Source organism: Macrobrachium rosenbergii, chromosome 52 (assembly GCF_040412425.1).
Source record: "Macrobrachium rosenbergii isolate ZJJX-2024 chromosome 52, ASM4041242v1, whole genome shotgun sequence".
In the NCBI taxonomy this organism is placed as follows: domain Eukaryota; kingdom Metazoa; phylum Arthropoda; class Malacostraca; order Decapoda; family Palaemonidae; genus Macrobrachium; species Macrobrachium rosenbergii.
In genome coordinates this window covers 27,890,115-27,903,395 of record NC_089792.1, presented here as the reverse complement: position 1 = coordinate 27,903,395, position 13,281 = coordinate 27,890,115, and the positions used below count along the sequence as shown (strand labels likewise).

The following is a 13,281-nucleotide window of genomic DNA, read 5'->3' as shown; positions in this document are numbered from 1 at the left end:
TCGAGGAGAACGTTTCATCCCAGGTGAAACGGTCTCCCGAGGAGAGCGGAGCGGCTCGCGAGTCGAGCGGCGCATTCGCCTCCCTGAGCCAGTCTGCGCGTGGGCGCAGCCTGGGACTGGGAGGAGTCGAACGCGCGGCTGGCTGGCGCGCGCTGCGCTATCCTCAGACGCGCGCTCCAGACTTCTTCGAGGCCGAAGCCTCTCGGGAAGACTGAGCAGGGGACTTCTTCCCTGTTTCTCCATGCACTCGGCCCCTCGGGCTGAAGCATTATCCCGGGGAACCTGACCTGGCACTGGATGGAGTGCCAGCAGGAAGAGAAGGGGCACCTGCATGCCCGGCTCTTTTCTCGTCCCACGCCCTGGTCTGTACAGCGAGAAGTGTCCACCGTAACAGACTGGGGTATCCTGGTCTCCTTGGAGACCCGGGTACTGGAGCAACTCGCGAACGAGAGTCCGTCCGCAGGGTCTCGCTGGCCTTAGAAGCAGGAGGTTTCTTAGGCGCAGCGGGAGAGTGCCGACCTTGGTCTGCACACCCTTGGCTCCCGCTGCCCCTGGCCCGGAGGCCGAACACCGGTTCCCTGATCCGAAGATCGGGAAGAACCAACGAGAGAACCCACTGCCTTCTGTGTGGAAGGAGACAGACCCTTAGAAATCTCAGTACGAGGTTTCTTAGGGGAGAGACAGACTTCTTCTTCTTCGGTCATGAAGCCTTGGAAGAGGAAGAGGAAGAAGCAGCAGACGACAGCAGCGATGAAGACGAAGATGAAGACGACGACGACACCTTCCTAGACCTCTTCTTCTTCTTCTTCTTCTTCTTCACCATCTGCTTCAGGAAAGCAGTCAGATCACCAATCCAGGAAAGCGAAGACGCGGACTCAGGAACAGCGGGAGGGGCCACAACAGCAGAAGGTGCAACCCGGGCAGAGACGGCGGAGCTCGGACCAGCAATTGCCTGGGCAGCGAGAGCCGCGTGTCGGCCAGGAACCGGCGGGCGGGGCCAGGGATGCAAGCGCCGCCCCTCCCGCATGCAGATCTGGTACGGACGCGCCAAGGTCGCTGGAAAGGGAACTGAGGCAGACGAAGGGCCGGGCTGGAGAGACAGACGAGGAACCGTATCCAAGGCCAGGCCATGTTCAGCAACGGGGCAGCAACAGTCACATACGGGTGCGATGGCGTCACCATGTAGGAGGGCCAGTGCGCGAATGGTGCCAGAAAGCCAGGTGGCAGGGGAACAGCGTGCTGGCCCGCGGATGACCCCGATACCTGGGTGTCCAGATGCGAAGCAACTGAAATCGTGGTAGTGGCTGTTGCTGCCGTGTGGGTCGTGACTGGAGGGGGGGCCATGGGAGCCAAACCTTCCAGAGCCGAGCCAGGTAGGCCCGGGTGCAGCCAGGGTGAACTTGGTATCATCGTCTGGCTATCGAGCCTGGTACCTGAAGCAAAAGTCGGGTTAATAGAAGAAGCCTCCACCCGCTCCGAAGGGAAAAACTCCCCTCCGGAACGGGAAGAGACTTCCGAGATGAAGCCGGGCAGGCGGTGCTCCCGCCTCCCGGACAGTAACTGCCTAACCACCTTGTTGAAGTTCAACGGCCGTTTTCCAGCCTACGCCTGAAAGTATCTCCTAATGTAAAGGACCGAGGGTTTGTATATTGTGTCGGAACAACGTGGGTTTGCATTAATAAATATCAAACACACGCAATATACAGCATACACAAAAATACAGGAAGATCCTCCGGGATAACAAAGAGCTTAACCCTTAAACGCCGAGCCTCTATTTACAAAAACGTCTCCCGTATGCCGGGGCGTTCGTTAGTTAGCCTGCAATGAAAGCGGAAAAAAGTTTTTTTCAAAAAATCACAGCACACTTAGTTTTTAAGATTAAGAGTTCATTTTTGGCTCCTTTTTTTGTCATTGCCTGAAGTTTAGTATGCAACCATCAGAAATGAAAAAAAATATCATTATCATATATAAATATTGAAATATATGACAGCACAAAAAAATTGTTCATATATAATTTTATACAAATCGGGCTGTGAGCAAAACGGTTAAAGCTAACAGGTTATTTTTTTCTTTGTATTGTACACTAAATTGCGATGATTTTGGTATATAACAAATTGTAAAACGATCAAAGCAACACGGAGAAAATATTATCACAAAATGATGCATGAATTCGTAATGCCCGGACGTAAAAAAAATGTTTTTTTCAAAATTTCACCATAAATCGAAATATTGTGCTAGAGACTTCCGTTTGTTGAAAAATGAAGCTAATTGATTGAATATTACTAGACTGTAAGTGTTTTAGCTTACAATTGCAGTTTTCGACCATTTCGGTCGAGTTAAAGCTGACCGAAAGTAGAATTTTTTCTATTTATCGTGATTTATATGAAAATATTTCAAAACTGATAAAAGCTACAACCATGAGTTATTTTCTGTTCTATTGTACATGAAATTGCGCACATTTTCATATATAAAACTTTATGTAACAACTAATATAAAACGGTGCAAATATTACGACAACGTGACGAAAGAATTTCTGAGATGTTCGGCCGAGTTACCACGCAGACGTAAGGAAAATGTTTTTTTCAAAAATTCACCATAAATCGAAATATTGTGCTAGAGACTTCCAATTTATTGCAAAATGAAGGTAAACGATTGAATATTACTAGAATGTCAAAATGAAGGTAAATGATTGAATATTACTAGAATGTAAGAGTTTTAGCTTACAATTGCATTTTTTTACCATTTCGGTCGAGTCAAAGTTGACCGAAGGTTGAAATTTTGGCAGTTATCGTGGTTTATATGAAAATATTTCCAAACTGATAAAAGCTACAACCATGGGTTGTATTTAACTGTATTTTACATGAAATTGCGCACATTTTCATATATAAAACTTTATGTAACGGCTAATATAGAACAGTGCAAAAATTACGACAAAATGACTTAAAGAATTTCTGAAATTTTCAGCCGAATTTTACATTGGCGTAAGAAAAAGTTTTTTTTCAAAAATTCACCATAAATCGAAATATTGTGCTAGAGACTTCCAATTTGTTGCAAAATGAAGGTACATGATTGAATATTACTAGAATGTAAGAGTTTTAGCTTACAATTGCGTTTTTCGACCATTTCGGTCGAGTCAAAGTTGACCGAAGGTTGAAATTTTTTGTAGTCATGACGGTACGCTCCACTTGGCACCCAACAGACAATTTTAGTCGACATATGATACGTCCAGTAGGTGTTTAAGGGTTAATGAGTCAGGCAAAGCGATCCATAACACATCTGCAACACATGACAGCTGAAAGCAAACTGGAATGTTTACACCCGGGCAGGTGGGTATTCCCACCTACCTGACGGTAGTTACTGCCTAACCACTTTGTTCTAGAGTTTAACGGCCATGTCCAGCTTTGCCGCAAGTAATTCCTAATGTGCAGGACCAACGGTTTGTATATCGTGTTGGAACAATTAAAAATTATGTAACTATCGTTTTTTATTTGTATTTTAATACTTGATATGTGCAAGTCAGTAAAGTTTACACGTACAGTACTCTGTCATGACATACTCTGTTATGTACATATATAACAGTCCCTAAGCACGCACACACAAGAATGCAGCAAACTGTGCAAATTCGCACTAGACACATGGTACTGGTGCATCAGAGCTGTATACTGGTGCATCAGAGCTGCAAGACAGATTATTGCCCTGGCTGAAAAAATCTGCAATAGTACACAGGAAAGCTGAAGACAGTCCTTAGCCACAGGAAACTAAAGCAAAACTGATCAAAACAAAAGGTAACTTTCCTCCACAAGGCAGCTTAAACTCTCACAAATACTACCAGAAACAGATAAAGCATCACCGCTACCATGCCGATCAGATATGCTAAATTAAAAGGGAAAAAACGTCGGAAGACTTCCTCTTATTCTTACTCGAGCAAACCTATCGGAGAACAAATTCCGGTGCTAGAACTGGCGCCACTACTGCTGGACCTGGTGTCCTACCAGAATAAACAGAGGAACGGGACGACAGGCACAGATCTACACCACTTTCTGACATGTCCTGGTTCCCTATCACTCCAAGCCACGAGGGAGTAAGACAGGATGTGACAAGGACAAGGCAAGAAATAATGAGGGCGTTGACCCTTCCTCCAATGTGGGAAACAACCCAAACTTACCAAGATTCCACGAAACTTACACCAAATGAACATAAAAAATTACTCCATCCTATCAAATCTAATGCCCTGAATTGATGGGAAGCTCATTTGGAGGAACAGATAAAAGAGAAGCAGCATAGGACCTAACCAGTTACTAAATGGGGAAACAGACAAGACATACATCCATTTAACTGGAGTCTTACTAGTATTATCCTCTATACAGTTGTTGTTTCTACAACCTAACAAGCTCTTTCCGTTCATGATCAATTAATGTATTTTGTTCAACTACGATTCATATAGTTATCCAATCATAACCTTTCCCTCAGCAAAAACATCATATGAGGGTCAATAAAACTGGAATCGTGCCTATTATGGCAACTTTTATCTTACAAGTTCTTACCAAACGAATATTAAAAAAATAAAAGAACAAACCACCAGAAAACTGACTATAATCTGTCGAACTCCTACCAAAACCAGTGACAGAAGTACGCTGATCGGCTACAATTGTTTTTACCTAGCAGTCCCCTGGTGGGGGTGGGGGTGGGGAAGTAGATGGATAAAAGACAGATATTCATAGAAAACCGAGCCTTCTCTTTTTTTTTTTTTTTATCTGTCAAACTACCACTGGCATGGAAGTAAAAGCTATACAGTACAAGGAGAGGTAAGGTTCATTTTAAAAATTCTAGTTTTTCTCCTGGTTTCGCTGACTGCAGCAGAAATATTAGGAGTGCATGCATTACCTTTTTTTTTTCAAAGTAATATTAGTTTTTCTCATTCTTTCACCTACTCATCTCCCTTCTATCACATCTATGCCATTTAAACTATTTAAACTGTTATTAGGTAAGTCTACTCCATTTTGTCTTGTCTTGCTGCCATTCCATCAAAGTTTCTATTTCTCCATGTTGCTAATTACTGTTGCTGTACCAAGTCCTTTACATCTTACTTCCTATATCCAACAAATATCGATGCTTCGTTTGGCTAGCAACTCCATTACAGTAATTCCCTACGTTTTCTTCCTAATGTTCTAATGTTAATTGTTTTCACTTTCATGGTGCTTGATTTATTTCTATTCTCCAAGAAGATTTTTCTCACCCTCTGCCTACTTGAAGACTGCTGGGTGCTAGAATGAAGAGGAAAAAATCACAACTTGGCAGTAGGAAGTATTTCACAAGAATATGGTAATTGGGTAGGTTTACTTCAGCATTAAACAAAAAAAATCCTTTGAAGACACTGTATAGCGGATGCTTTCACGCATAAAATAACCCATCAATTATAGTGACAACTTATAAGAGGATATTTATCATTTGGAATCCACAAAATATGAACCTTAATTAACAAGATTTTGAGATTATAAGGAAAAAATAGTTTAGAGAGGACAGAAATTTATCAAAACCTAAGACTAATGTATTCTGTACATAACAGAACTTCTAAGCAGTGGTGCAAAGGTAAAGAATTTTGCTAAAACCTAACTCTTAACCCTTAAACGCCTACTGGACGTATCATACGTCGACTAAAATTGTCTGTTGGGTGCCAAGTGGACGACGCACGTCGACTACAAAAAATTTCAGCCTTTAGTCAACTTTGACTCGACTGAAATGGTAAAAACGCAATTGTAAGCTAAAACTCTTACATTCTAGTAATATTCAATCATTTACCTTCATTTTGCAACAGATTGGAAGTCTCTAGCACAATATTTCGATTTATGGTGAATTTTGAAAAACTTTTTCCTTACGTCCTTTCGGTAACTGCGAAAGTTTCAGAAATTCTTTTCTGTCATTTCAGTGTAATTTTTGCAACGTTTTATATTAGCTGTTACAAAAAGGTTTTATATATGAAAATGTGTGCAATTTCATGTAAAATACAACAGAAAACAACCCATGGTTGTAGCTTTTATCAGTTTGGAAATATTTTCATATAAATCACGATAACTGCCAAAATTTCAACCTTCGGTCAACTTTCATTCGATAAATGGTAAAAAGCGCAATTGTAAGCTAAAACTCTTACATTCTAGTAATATTCAATCATTTACCTTCATTTTGCAACAAATTGGAAGTCTCTAGCACAATATTTCGATTTATGGTGAATTTTTAAAAAAACTTTTTCTTTACATCCGCGCCAGAAATTTTTTCAAACACGTTGTCATAATGTTTGCACCTGAGTCTTACATTAGTCGTTGCATAAACTTTTATATATGAAAATGTGTGCAATTTCATGTAGAATACAACAGAAAATAACTCATGGTTGTAGCTTTTATCAATTTTGAAATATTTTCATATAAATCACGAGCAGTGCTCCAAAAATTTCAACCTTCGGGTCAACTTTAACTCGACCGAAATGGTTGAAAACGCAATTGTAAGCTAAAACTCTTATATTCTAGTAATATTCAATCATTTACCTTCATTTTGCAATAAATTGGAAGTCTCTAGCACAATATTTCGATTTATGGTGAATTTTTAAAAACTTTTTCCTTTACGTCCACAGCTGTAACTCGGCCAACATCTCAGAAATTCTTTAACACGTTGTCGTAATGTTTGCACCTGTTTTTATATTAGTCGTTACATAAACTTTTATATATGAAAATGTGTGCAATTTCATGTAGAATACAACAAAAAATAACTCATGGTTGTAGCTTTTATCAGTTTCTAAATATTTTCATACAAATCAAGATAAATAGAAAAAATTCTACCTTCGGTCATCTTTAACTCGACCGAAATGGTCGAAAACTGCAATTGTAAGCTAAAACACTTACAGTCTAGTAATATTCAATCAATTACCTTCATTTTTCAACAAATGGGAAGTCTCTAGCATAATATTTCGATTTATGGTGAAGTTTTGAAAAAAACTTTACGTCCGCACGTTACGAATTCATGCATCATTTTGTGATAATATTTTCTCTGTGTTGCTTTGATCATTTTACAATTTGTTATATACCAAAATCATCGCAATTTAGTGTATAATACAAAGAAAAAAAAATAACTTGTTAGTTTTAACGGTTTTGCTCACAGCGCGATTTGTATACAATTATATATGACTTTTTTTCGTACTGTCATATACAGTATTTCAATATTTATATATAATAATGATATTTTTTTTATTTCTGATGGTTGCATACTAAACTTCAGGCAATGACAAAAAAAAAGGAGCCAAAAATGAACTTTTAATCTTAAAAATTAAGCGTGCTGTGATTTTTTGAAAAAAATTATATTTTAATGATAAAATAAAGTTTGTTCATACTTACCTGGCAGATATATATACAGCTGTATTTCTCGAAATCTGACAGAATTTCAAAACTCGCGGCACACGCAGTGTGGCCAGGTGGTTAGTACTCATTCCCGCCACTGGGTGGCGGGAATCGGGAACCATTCCCATTTTCTATTCAGATTTTCTAGTGCCACTGTCTCCTGAGGGGAGGTGGGTGGGCACTATAATTTATATATCTGTTAGGTAAGTATGAACAAACTTTATTTTATCATTAAAATATCATTTTGTTCATGAAACTTACCTGTCAGATATATATACAGCTGAACGCCACCATTGGAGGTGGGTAGAGACAGAATAGGATTTAGGAAACAAATAAATGTAGGCGATTGACGCCTTGGTTCCTTACCTGTTAGCATAGCTGACTTCGAGGTTACTGTCACCCAAGCCTGCTTCTGCTTTACTAGATTCTCCAGCAAGGTAGGGACCTATAAAGCTGGTGAGATCTAGATGACCTGTCCATGGGGGCGTGACCACAATGGGACTAGATCATATGACCATACTGAGAGGGAAAAGGAGCAACAACCAACCACCTGACCAAGCCTATCTAAGCCATTGAACCTAACATAGGCTAAAGATTGGGACGTCCACATCGGTGGCCACCCAACAACCAAGAATACAAAAACAAGATTAAAAAATACCACCTAACCCCTAAAGGATAGGATGAGTATTGCCCTCTTCTCCCAACATTGTGTCTGCGGAAACGTATGGTCCCAGCGAAGAACAGTCTTCAAAAGTTGACTTCACATCTCGTAAATAATGCAAAGCTTAACACTGAATTACTCCGCCAGAAGGTGGTACCCAGAAGATCATTAGAGACATGTTCTTCTGAAAGCCACCGAAGTCGCGATGGCTCTCACTTCGTGAGCTTTGACCTTCAGAAGCCTCATGTCACCATCTTGGCAGGAAGAATGAGCCTCTCTGATAGTACTTCTTAAAAAGAATGACAGAGCATTCTTGGACATTGGCAAGTCAGGTCTTCTAACCGAACACCACAGATTGTCCAATGGGCCTCGGCTTTCTTTTGGTCCTGGCTAAGTAGAATTTGAGAGCCCTGACAGGGCACAAGACTCTCTCTGATTCTTGTCCAAGAATCTCTGTCAAACCTTTGATTTCAAAAGTCTTGGGCCAAGGGTTTGAAGGATTTTCATTTTTGGCAAGAAATAAAGGACTTAGGGAGCAAACGGCATTAGGACCTCTAAAGCCAATGTGCTTGCTAATAGCCTGAACTTCACTAACCCTCTTCGCCGTCGCCAGAGAAGTTAGGAAAACCGCCTTTCTAGTCACGTTCTTGAGAGAAGCAGAAGACATAGGTTCAAAAGGACTTGACATAAGAAATTTCAGGACCACATCCAGGTTCCAAGGAGGAGTCGTGGGCCGAGGAACCTTGACAGTTTCAAAGGATCTCAAGAGATCGTGAAGATCCTTGTTGTCGGCTAAGTCTAGGCCCCTGTGTCGGAAGACTGCCGACAGCATACTTTTATAGCCCTTAATAGTTGAGACTGCCAGTTTTTCTTTCTCCCTGAGATGCAGTAGGAAGTCTGCTATTTGAGGCACAGAGGTCGTGGTCGAGGAAATCCCGCTGCTCTTGCACCATTTCCTAAAATTGGCCCACTTGATTGATAGACTGAATTAGAAGAGGGTCTTCTGGCACTGGCGATAGCCTTTGCCACTGCTCTCGAAAAACCCCTCGCTCTTGCCAACTTCGAGATAGTCTGAATGCAGTTAGACTCAGAGCGGGAGGTTTTTGTGGAATCTTTGAAATGGGGCTGCCTGAGAAGATCTACTCTCAGGGGAGTGTCCTTGGGAAGTCCACAAGGAAGGTCATGACCTCTGTGAACCAATCCGCTGCTGGCCAAAAGGGGGCTATTAAAGTCATCCTCGTTCCTTCCGACGCTGAGAACTTTCTGATCACTTCTCCCAGGATCTTGAAGGGAGGAAAAGCGTAAAGATCTAGGCCCTTCCAGTCCCAGAGGAGGGCATCTACTGCTAAGGCTCCTGGATCTAGGACAGGAGAGCAGTAAAGAGGAAGCCTCTTTGTTCTGGACGTCGCAAAGAGGTCCACTAGGGGACGTCCCCATAACCTCCACAGATCTAGACACACCTCCTCGTGAAGGGTCCATTCCGTCGGCAGAAGTTGATGCTGCCGACTGAGAAGGTCCGCGCGGATATTCTCCACGCCCGCGATGAACCTCGTGAGAATTGTGATCCCCCGAGCATGAGTCCAAAGCAGGATCTCCTTTGCCAGGTTGAACAGGGAACGGGAGCGAGTACCCCCCTGCTTCTTGAGGTAAGCTAAGGCTGTGGTGTTGTCGGAATTCACTTGAACAACCCGGCCTGACAATCGATCCTCGAAGAATTGAAGGGCTAGATGGATAGCCCCTAATTCTTTGAGATTGATGTGCCAGGACACCTGTTCCCCTCTCCAGGTGCCTGACACTTCTTCCCCTCCTAGTGTTGCTCCCCATCCCTCCCTGGACGCTGGGCCGGAAAACAACACTAGGTCGGGCTATGAAGAAAGAGAAACGCCTTCTGCCAGTAACAAGGGGTCGAGCCACCACCTCAGGTGAGTCTTGACAGAGGAGAGATCTTCAAGGTCTCTTCCAGGTCCTCCTTGTTCATCCAGTTCTCCGCTATGAAAAACTGGAGCGGCCTGAGATGAAGTCTTCCCAGGGAAACAAACTTCTCCAGCGAGGAAATGGTCCCCAGCAAACTCATCCATTCCCTCACCGAGCATGTTTCCTTCCCTAGAGAGAGACGAAACTTTTCCAAGCAATGTTGTTGACGTTCTTGGGATGGATACGCCGAAAAGCCACTGAATCCATCTGAATCCCCAGATAGACGATGGACTGAGTCGGGATCAGATGGGACTTCTCTTTATTGACTAGAAGTCCCAGGGACTTCGTCAACTCCAATGTCGAATTTAGGTCCTCCAGACACTGAGCTTGGGAAGAAGCTCGAATGAGCCAATCGTCAGGTAAAGAATAAACGCGGATCCCCGCCAAGTGAAGCCACCTCGCCACATTTCTCATGATCACGGTGAATATCATGGGAGCTGTGCTTAGACCAAAGCAAAGAGCTCGGAATTGAAGACTCTTTCCCCAGTACAAACCTCAGGTACTGTCTTGACTGAGGATGTATGGGAACATGGAAGTATCGCGTCTTGTAAGTCCAGAGAGACCATCCAATCTCCTGGTCTTAGAGCTCCGAGAACAGACTGGGACGTTTCCATCTTGAACTTCTCTTTGACAATGAAGCGGTTCAGTCTGCTTACGTCCAGTACTGGTCTCCATCCTCCCGACTGTTTCGGAACTAAGAACAGTCGGTTGTAGAACCCCGGAGAGTCTAGCTCCTGAACTAGCTCCACAGCTCTTTTTTCGAGCATCTGCTCCAAAAGATCTAAAAGGATCTGTTGTTTTTCCCGATGGTAGGAGGCGACAGATCCTTGGGTGACGATAAAAAGGGGTGGCGAATCAAGAAAGGGGATCTTGTAGCCTTTCTCTAGAACTTCGATGGACCAGAGTCCGCCCCTTTCGCTCTCCAGGCTCCCGCAAATGAAAGAAGCCTGGCTCCCACAGGTGTCTGGAGGTGCTGAAGATCACTTTCTGCCCCTGGGCTTCGATGGGGCTGCTCCTTTGGAAAACCTCTCTCATCGGAGTCGATTTTGAGGAAGAAGCTCCTCCACGAAAGGGCTGTTGTTTCTTCTTGAAGGACAGAACTGACGACGACGTAGAAGGGACTGATGGACGCCTAGACGAATGGGCCAGAAGATCTTGCGTGGCCTTCTCCTTTACGACTAGAAGCGAGGTCCTTGATTAAAGGATGGGGAAGAGATGGCTCGACAAAGGGCAAACAATAATTCAGCCCTTTGTGACGGAGAAACTGACTTGAGGTGAAATTGCAGTACAAGGCCCTCTTCTTCAAAAGACCTGTACAAAAATGGGAAGCCAGTTCCTCTGAGCCATCCCCTGACGGCCTTATCCATGCAATTCAAAACGCTGGATAGCTCCCCAGGCTGATCGAAGTCGGGCTTCTAAGCTTGAGGTCCAAAGCACCAAGCACCAGTCTAAGAAGTTGAAAACTTCCATAGATCGGAAGAGTCCCCTTCAGATGATGGTCAGTCTCGGACATCATCCACGAAACCTTAGCCGTCGACAGTAGGGACCTCCTGGAAGCGCCGACAAGGCTGGCGAAATCTCCTTGAGACGAAGAAGGAACTCGAGAACCGACGTCCTCACCTGTCTCATACCACATGCCCGCCTTACCGCAAAGCTTAGATGGAGGAAGGGCAAAAGAAGTCTTGCCTTGCGTCTTCCGTTCCTCCATCCAGGCGTTAACCTTCTTGAAGGCCTTCTTCGTAGCCAATGAAGAAGTCATCTTCACGAACCCAGGCGTTCTCCTCGCTTTGGAAGAGGCAAGCTGCGAAGGAGGAGAGAGAGGAGCGAGGGTTTAAACTTATCACCGAATAAGTCCTTAAGAAGACCGGTTAACACCTGGTAGTCAGAAGACAAGGAAGCAGAAGGTTGATCAAATCCCGCAGGCTCTGAATCGCCAGAGACTTCTCCTTCGTGAATGGGCGAACCCGAGAATCACATAAAGCTTTCGGGGAACGAAGGCCTTGAGGTCCGACACGGAAGAGGGATCTACTTTTCCCTGCAGGATCTGAATGCTCTGGAGCGTCCCGACGAGCGATTTAAAAGAGGCGCCCTGGCGAAGCGCCCTGAAGAGCGTCCGATCGGGAGCCCAACCTGCGCCATGCTGAGCGTCCTGCCGGCGCCCTGCACGGCAGCGAGAGAAGGCCCTGACGAGCAGCTAACGAAGAGTCCTGGATAGCTGCTTGCAGGCGTCGTGATGATGACGAAAATCACGAAAGGGAACTCGCGAGCTGTGAGGGCGACAGGGGCGAAGAAGCAGGAGACGGTGACGAAGAAAAAGGAGCAGGAGAAGGGGACTTCCTGGACTTCTTTGATGGGAAGCCTCAAGTCCTTGCGACGACGCGGTTCTGATTCCTTCTCGGCAAGAAGAGAGGCCAACTGACGCTGCATATCTCAGAAGATACTCTTGGATGGAGAGGTCTCATATCCAGGAGGAGAGGAGATCCTGCGGGAAGACGAGGAGCGAGGGGACGCTCTTCTTCCTTACAGGAGCAAGAACAGCTCTCTCCTTAGAGCGACTGGGGCGCCGCAAACGCCCTCCTCTAACGACGTTCTGGTCCTCTTCTGTGGCGGGAAAGCTTCAAAATCCCGCAAAGACGGAGAAAACTGACGTGGCGTCTTCTCTGAAGCTCCTCTTCAGCGGACCAGAGTCCTTACGAGAATTCCACCCCTTACGAGGAGGACGCCGAGGACGAAAAGCAGTCCTTGAGGATACAAGCCGAAGCACGATCCTTGGCAGCCTGGGAAGTGACAACAGGACCTGCCGAAGGGACGCCAGATCGGTGGGAAGCCCCCGTAACCCTCTTATGGCTTTCGACATGCCTTCTCCCTGAGTTCTGGGAGTCTGACAGAGGTCCAGGCCTAGAAGCATTATGGGGCCGATCTGACGCCCCCTCCACAACACTAGGGGGAACACTACACTGCACAGCACTTTGTAGCGATGACACTTTGTTTTCTAGAGCACGGATGGTGTTCATGATCTCCGTCAGGGCCAAACCCTCCGCAGACACAACCTCAGGGCCCGAAGGCAAAACCACAGGGACAGGTACAACAATGTCTACATTAGGGTTATCAGATGAAGAAATAGTACCCTGACTCTTACACACACTCCTGGAGGAGGACCTCCTGATCCTGTCACGCTCTAACTTACGAACATAGGAATCATACAATTTCCAGCTCGCATCAGACAAAGGCTCACACTCTTTGCAGCGATCATTGATCAAA

At 44.6% G+C, this 13,281-nt stretch overlaps 1 protein-coding gene across 2 annotated transcripts in view; it reads right to left on the bottom strand.

Annotated features, from left to right (window-relative positions):
- LOC136833770 (myb/SANT-like DNA-binding domain-containing protein 4) overlaps positions 1 to 13,281 on the bottom strand; it is a 60,188-nt gene that overhangs the window by 26,104 nt on the left and 20,803 nt on the right. The window lies entirely within an intron of this gene.